Raw genomic sequence first — 8,047 nt, forward strand, 5'->3', positions numbered from 1 at the left:
GTGGACCTTCAGGTGGCTGGAGACAGGGCCTCTGGGCAGTGAGGGAGGAGCAGAATGAAAGGATAGTATGATCAGGGCAAGCCACCATGCCAAGAAGGTGAATGCAGGAGTTGCTTCCTAGTCCGAAACGCTCCAGAGGGGCCCAGGACATTGCTTAGCGATGCCAAGCGTGGCTGATGGCTGCATCACTATGTTTCATCAGAGAAAATAAACATCACTGAAAGTGCCCTTCCTGCTGCCAAGGAGGAAAAATATACTGGGGAAAATATACTGAAGGAGCCAGTGTTAAGTGAAGCCAGTCCTTGTCGAGCTCATATCTCAAGCAGAAGTCAAATGTGGAGCTGGTACATGAGGGAGAGAATGTGGTTTATCTGACAAAACGGCCAGCTGGTGTTTCAAGATTGGAGCTGATTCTAGTGAATAAATGGGCTCTTACTTGGGGGAACGTTTGGTCCAATCACTGTAAAAACCCTCATTTTCTCCCCTGTCTTCTCAGCTCCTCCTAAAGTGGTCAAAATGGGTATGTTGCTGCAATGGAGCAGGGCAGCGCCAGGGCCAGGGAGGGACGGTGGTCAGGTCCATGGGTCTGGTTCAGTGCCTCAGGTCCAGCAGTGAGGTGGCTGGTGGGTAACGGGGGTGCATATCCATGGACGAGGCCACCTGGGGCGTGACCCTACTGTAGCCCCACCCACTTCAGAAAAGAGCAGAGACCCACCTATGGGTGCGGGAGGATCAGAGCTGGGCACCCAGGAGGTGAAAGGAGCATTGCCAGGAAACCTCCCTTGAGGGGTCTGCGGCCAGGGTCCACATAAATGCAAACCACCTCATTTTGAAGGGATGGAGGCAACCTGGCACCCTCACATCTTTTTCCCCTTCCTTCCTCGAACTGTCCTTTCCTCCCTCCCTCTTTCCCACTTCCCTCTTTTCTTTCTACCCCACGGCTGTTTACTGAGGATGCCACGCACCCAGCTCTGCTCTCGGCACTGGGCCTGCACACCCCCATTGTCAGGAGACCCTAGACGGGTTGCTAACCTGGCAATCAAACATGCCTGTGGGAGCACAGACGCAGAAAGCCCCCACGTGCACTGCTCTGAGCAGGGAAGCCTCCCCGGTGGCCGGGGCATAAGGCGCTACCTGAAGGCTGGGGTTCGGGAAAGGGCTGTGCAGAACTAGACTCCCTGGAGGAAGAGACACGGGCCCATTTTGGAACCAGCCAAGGGCTGAGCCTGTGGCCAGAGCTGCTGGGCCTGCCCCCTCCCACCTGTGCAACTTTACAAAGCCTGATGCACCCGGGGATGTTGCTGCCCTTGGTCTGGGCTGTGGCCTGAGCCCTGGGAGTTTCAAAAGCCCCTCAGGTGATTCTAATGCCTCTAATGGACGCCCAGGTGAGAAGCACTGGTCTGAGAGGAAGGGAGGTTTACGTGAGTGCGGGGAAGAGGGGGACGGCCAGGGCTTCTGAAGATACTGAATGGGGTTGGAGAATGTAAGCGCGCTGCAGAGCAGGAGGCCGGGGACGGTTAGGGGAGGGGGTTACAATGGAAAGAGTCCTCGGGTGTGGCAGGTCAGAAGGGAGGGCACCGTGGGAGGGAAGGCAGGGCAGGGTCGGCCGTGGCAAGGGGAGGAGACACCGGAGGTTGTGGTGAGCTGCGGCCAGACCCTGAAAGACAGAGGCGCTCAGATTGGCATTAGGCACGTCTGCTGAAGCCCCTTGCCCCAGGCACGACCCCCGACCTGGTACAGCTCCTCAGAAGGGGGGATGGCTGTGTGAGAGGTGCAGGGCGGCCACTTCATGTCTTCTTCAGAGAAGGGAGATGGCAGGGGCGCGGTGGCTGTAGTTCCATGAAGCAAACAGCTGCCTTTCCCCTTCTCTGGCCCAGGGGAGACAGAGCGGCCTGGCTCTGAGCCTCAGGGAGCACAGGGCTCGGGGTGTCCTCACTCTGTGTGAGGTGGTCCCCCCGGCCCCTCCCTCTTCCCTGTGAGCTGCGGCCTCCTGAGGGCTGTCTTTGGAGGCAACTTTTAGTGGCTTGGCGTGACCTCGGTGAAATTCCTCTGGCCTCTTAACGCTTTCTCTTCTGGAGAAACTTCCGTTGAGTGCTTGGAGCACAGCATCCCTAAGACAGCTCACTTCATCCCCGAGGCCAGGATGGTGCAAGGGCTCCCTCCAGGCCAACAGCAGAGGCAGGATTCAAACCCAGAGCCTGGGGCTTCAGGGCAGGCTGCAGAGATGTTTTCTAAGCCAACTGTAGCCTTTCTTCTGTATGTGCATCATTCATTTTCCACAAGTGTTTGGCGCTATTTGGTTTTATTGTTGCATTTAGGTCCTGGGAGATGATTACGGTCCATGAAATAGCGTGATTGATTGACCTTTTGAAATGTCAGAAGCCGCTCCCCTGCTCTAGGGGATTTTGTGGGCTTCATCAACCCTTGCCTCCTGGGGCGTGTGAGCAAACCTCGTCTATAATTGGCAGGACAGCAGTGAGAGGGGAGCTTCCCGTGGGCCAGGGAGCTTGGCAACTGCTCACGGGCTGGATCCTGGAGGAGCTGGGGCACAGAATGATCTCTGTTATTTAAACACACCAGGATTGGGTTAGGGAACAGGAGAGCCGCAGCAGGAAAGCGGCATGAGTCAGCTAATTGCCCAGATCTGAGTGGGCACTAATTTAGTCCCCTGACACCCTCCTTCTTATAGAAGAGGGGAGCTCGCCTAAGCCTGAAATTGTCATGGATACTTAGCTCTTGCTGAAAGGAATGACAGTGTGCTTCTGAGCCAATGATGATGCAAAGTGAGCCTGCCTGTCCAGGCTCGGCCACTGCCAGGCCTCCGTGTGCCTTCCTCCCAGGGTCAGGGAACTGGGCCCGCCTGGTGTGGGCTGTGGCCTCTCCCGGGCCTGACAGGGGCCTCACGGCTGCCAGAGGATCACGGAAGTTGTCGTCTGGGTGAGGCCTCTCTGCACTGCTTGGAGGGGACGCCTCCGTGTCGTCCTTCCCCTGAGGCACATACCCACGGTTTCTAAACATGACGGCTCCAACACACCAAGGGGAGGGATGGGATGAAACGATCCCATTTCCGCTGTGCTGGCTGGAGATGAAAGAGCCACGTGGAGCGGGGCTGGCTCGAGGGATATGCTCGTGAGTATTTACGTACGTGCAGGTCTGTCCTTCACACAGTAAAGGTCGGATGACATCTCGTTCTAGCGATCAGAAACCCTGTTACATGGCATTCATGAAGTTTCCAAGCACAAAATGGTCAAGATTCTCAGTGATGACTGAAAGCCTTAGGAGAGCCTTAATATCTTCAGATTCATCAGTTATTAAGCTGTATGTAGTCTGTACTATTTTATTCCTCACGAAAGTGGCAGTTTTAGTATGGCAGCTCTGGTAAGTTTCTTTCAGCCTAGATGGTTAACTAACCAGAACATTCTTCTCCTAACCCGTTAGTGAAAGAGCTTAGTAAAAGAGGTATTATCAGTTAATTTTCCATTATGGGACGCTTCATGCCACATGAATGATTCAAATAGCTGAGAAGTGCTGGAGCCACGGGGGGTTGGGGGGGTGGTGCATGGAGAAGAAAGAGAGAGAGAGATGCAGAAGTCTGATTTTGTGGAAGAGAGACAACTTGGTTTGAATCCTGAAGAATGCAAGGGAGGTGGTGAGGAGATGGGTGAGGGCTCTGGCTGGGAGCCGGGGGCCCAGAGTCGGGAGGGAGAGAAGAGTGAAGATGCTGATCAGACAGGTATTGGGGTTTCCGGGGGTGCAAACCCCACATCCCTGGCTTACCCCTCATGAACCCCCCAGCAGGGTCCCTGCAGGATCAGAGGAACAGACAAGGTCATCCTGGATTCTATGGTGGTTGGCAGGTATCCTGTGAGAAGGACTCATGGCCCGTCTGAGGCTACCCCAGTGGCAGGAGGGGAGCTGGACCTGCACAGAGGCCTGGAGGTGGCCAGGGCTGGGGACAGACGGGGGCAGGGGGTCCCTGTTCCAGAAGGAAGTGTGTGGAGTCTGCAGGCAGATTCTTTGTCATTTCTGTAACCATGGCTAGAGTTAATCTGTAGAACACACAGTGCGCTAACCTTCATGTACACTCACCTTCCTCAAGCACTTTAGCCAGTATCTGGATGCCTGTGCAATTCGGCCCCAAAGAAATATTTGCATTGTCACCTGAAGCTCTAAGTCCCAGGGAGAAGGCAAATGCCTTCTCATGTTCCCAGATCACAGATGAACCCTGATTCTGTTGGGCTCCCATATCAGGACAGCAGCGGGTGTGCCTTTGGTATCCAGCATGTGACCTGTCTGACACCGTGCCTGACATGGGTGATTCTGGCACTGGTGACAGTGAGTGACCATGCCCTGAGCTCCTGTGAATTTGGATCAAGAGAGGCCCCTGGATGTATCCGAGGACTACCTGAGTGCTCTTGCTGAGTCAGCACAGGGGCAATCTTGCGCCTGTGGCCCCTTTGGTGGGCAACCAGGATTTAGGACCAGCATTCTGTGCACTTGGTTCAAGCTGAGCTGATGCCATGGGTCTGTCTCTTGCCTGGGGGCCTGAGCCTTCGCTTGCAGGGAGACACAGAAGTCATGAGGTTGGTCTCCTGGTTCTCCGCTTATCTGCTGTAGATCCTTTACTAGGGCTGTGCCTGTAGGATTACAGAATTGCTGTCAATTATACAGATTTCTTGGCATGATTAGCCAAAAAAAAAAAAAGAAAAAAATCAAAGTAAAAAAAAACAAACAAAAACCCCTCAAGCAATTTAGTTATGGGACTGAATTTCCTGGCTTACCCCTCCATCATACAGTTGGAGCCATTTCCTGAGCTCTCCTCCGATTCCCACTCACGAGCCTCACCTGTGGCCTTTGCTGGCTCTGCCATGTTCGGATGGTGTGGCCTGATGCAGCCTGGGCGAGGCAACTTTTCTTTGGGGTGAGTTTCCCTTCCTGCCAAACAGGGATGGACCAGGCGGCTGGTCCCCACAGCCCGCGTCCCGCTCCAGTTTTGTGTGTCCCCAGCTGTGCGCCTTCCTCTGCTGGCTAAGGGCTCCTCTCTGGTGGGGCTGGAGGGCCTCTACTGTGCCCCCACCACCCTGCAGCCCTCCACTCCAAGGACAGTCCAGCCCACACCCGTGTTGTGGGTAACAGCTGTTTACAAGTGTGTTTTCAACACAGTGATTTTCCTTGACATATTTTTACTATATTGTCTTTTAATGGAAAGACAAAGAGCCTGGGTTGAATAGGGAGAAAATCTTGCCACTGTGCTGGCTGTGTTTCCTGTAGACGCTGGGGCTTTGCTGGCCCCCAGGCAGCTTCCCCTGCCCTGCAACCCCCTGCGTCTGGGGCCTTCCTTTCTGGAAGTCCGCTGGGCTTGTGGTCCATGTGCCCACATCTGTGTCCTCAGTGAATTCCTGGCTTTCCTACAGAGTTTCTATCTCATTTTCCATATCTGTGTCAGGCTGAGTCTGGGGGTTCCTGTGGGGGCTCTGAGATCTCCTTTCACAGTCAGCTCCATCTCCTCTCGGGAAGTTTCCCCAGGTACAAAGTCCTTCTCTATCCCATTGGCCCCTCTCTTTGGCCAGGGCAGACTGTGGTCATTTACACGCCTTGTCTAGTGTCCTGCAGAAGTGTCTGGTGAGGAATGGTCAGCCGGGCTGGCTGCAGAGATATTGGTGGAAACGGTCCGGGGGTATCCTGGCTCTTGCCTAAGTGACAGTCCACTCACAGAGGGACAGAACCCTGGGAAGCTATGGCTGAGATGGACCCTGGCTTTGTAAATGCCTTTTCCTCCGCAGATCCTTAAAGTTGATGTCTACGTGGGAGCCCCTTTATAATGATCTAATTGGAATGATAACGGATGTAGCATTCTGCCACAGCTAACAGTGAGATTGGAATTTGAGGAGATGCAGAGACAAATTACCTCTGAATTTTCTTGCAGCCATAAAAGCTTTTACTGTATAGCAATTTTCCATTTTTGCTGCAGGCATATTTGCATATTGCTTAACAATTTATCTCCTGTCATTTGTCAGATATTATCCATCTCCTGTTAATAAGCTAAGACAGGCCATATTAAGACTTTGCTGGCCTCCTGTGCTCAAAGTCCGCCCAGATCTGCTGTGCAGAGGGCTCTCTGCCATGGGAGCAGACAGGGCGTGATGGGGCCGTGGCTTGGTTCTGTGTCTGGGCTCTGTCCCCTGCCCCTTCCACTCCTACCCGGGGGTAGAGGGAAGACGGAGCCGTGGCATCCTGCTCCTGGTCTTCGGAGGAAGCTCTGGTAACTCAGGTCTCCTTAAGCAGGAGCTAGCCTCCACGTGCGAGTGGAAACAGCCCTGCTCTGGGTTCTGCTCTTGCCTCTGACTCCCAGTCTAAGATTTTGCCTAACTCTTTTCTCTCACTGGAGCTCAGTTTCCCCACTTCTAGAATAAAGATTCTAGGACAGGGTTAATTAACCAGTTCTTCTTTGTCTTCTACTTTTTTAAATATAAAAGCAGTAGCATCCTTTTTTTCCAAACTAAGATTTCCATGGAACCTCAGTCTATAGAATAGGCAGTGTGAACCATTCTATTGGGGAATACGTGGAGAATGGGTCCTGTCTTCCTGCCTGTTTCCACTGACCTCTCTTGTATCCCCCTACAGAGAGGCCCCTGGGTACCTCCTGGCCTCCTGGGGCCCTGTGGAGCATGGGAGGAAGGTGCCTGGTGGGATGCTCTCTGTCCTGACTTCTGCCCCGACTCTCTTGGACTCCAGGGTGATCAGCACTTGTTGCCTGCCTGGCTCTGTGCTGGGGCTGAGCAGTGACGTGTTCTCCAAGCTTAAGGTGCTGGGACTCTGCTCATTCTGGGCCCCTAATTGGTGGTAGTAGGTTCAGCTGGCCAGTGGTAGACAGATTCTGAGAGGAAAGAAAGATGGCTTGATGCTGAATATATGATGAGATTTGCATAACTGAATTGAAATAGAATTAAAGGGTCATATGTTTCAACAGCGATGCCGAAGATCAGATTGCAGTGATGTGTGCTCAGTACTAAAGTGGGCTCCTCAGGGACACGTGGATCCCTGCCTCCCAGAATCTCTGTAAGAGCTGGAGAGAAGTTTGTGAGGGGATGGGGAACGGCTTTGGGGCTGCCTGGCAAGGGGCTAAGGGGTGCTGATGACAGTGGTCATTTGCTGAGCACTTCCTGGTGCCAGACCATGTGCTAAGGAATTTGCATAGATTTCCTTGCGGAGTCCTCCTATCTGTGATGTAGGTGCCATGACTGTTCCCTTTTTACACATGAGGAAACTGAGTCTCACGTGGTTAAGCTATTAAGAGATGGAGGCAGGCCTTGAACCCAGGCAGCAGAGGTGTGGAATCTGAGCCATTCTCTGTGGAACTGCGTGAGTGGGCTCAGGTGTTCTGTTGGGAAAATATGCAAACATGTTCTACTAGGTACTCTTTGTGTCTGACCCTGTGCTTTTGCTATCATTTCTATTTAGAAGTTTGATTCCTGCTGTTATTTTGATCTGAAAATAAAATGTCAAAATGTACCAGTCAGAAGATGTGTGCAGGGAACAAATGCTCGGTGATGAAGAGTAACGGATGTCCGTGCGATACCGAGCCGTGTCCCGCCGCCGCGAGGGACCATGCTGCCCAGCAGTGCCAGGGTGCACTCGGGGAGCCCCAGCCCGCCCTCTTTAACTGTGTGTGTTTCTCTGACCAGGTCCTCAGCGGGTTTTTGTATTCGGCATGGAACATCCTCCCTAAGACAATCAACCTGGCCAAGGCCTGACAGTTGTCATAATTATGATTGAGAAACTGACATTTCTCATTCACACGAATGTGCCTCAGGATCAGTTTCCGTCTGAGTTGGTAAAGAGAGGCCCATCATTCTCAAGGTTGCAGGGCAGCTCTGCCTTTTTGTCATTCTAACATTGTGTATGTCTGGGAGAGAGTCAGAATCCCGTGGAATTTCCAAATAAGAGCTGGGAGAGACTTTGTCCTAATGTAACCTGGATCCCTGCAAAGAGTATTCACACACCACCATATGTGACCCTTACATAGCCCAGCAAGGTAGGTCACGCT

At 53.0% G+C, this 8,047-nt stretch overlaps 1 pseudogene; it reads left to right on the forward strand.

Moving 5' to 3' along the window:
- The window catches only part of LOC130843869 (ribosomal L1 domain-containing protein 1-like), a 31,064-nt pseudogene extending 23,310 nt beyond the window's left edge, over nucleotides 1-7,754 (forward strand).
- The last annotated feature ends 293 nt before the right edge of the window (nucleotides 7,755-8,047 follow it).

The sequence above is a fragment of the Hippopotamus amphibius genome, chromosome 1 (genome assembly GCF_030028045.1).
Source record: "Hippopotamus amphibius kiboko isolate mHipAmp2 chromosome 1, mHipAmp2.hap2, whole genome shotgun sequence".
Classification (NCBI taxonomy): Eukaryota; Metazoa; Chordata; class Mammalia; order Artiodactyla; family Hippopotamidae; genus Hippopotamus; species Hippopotamus amphibius.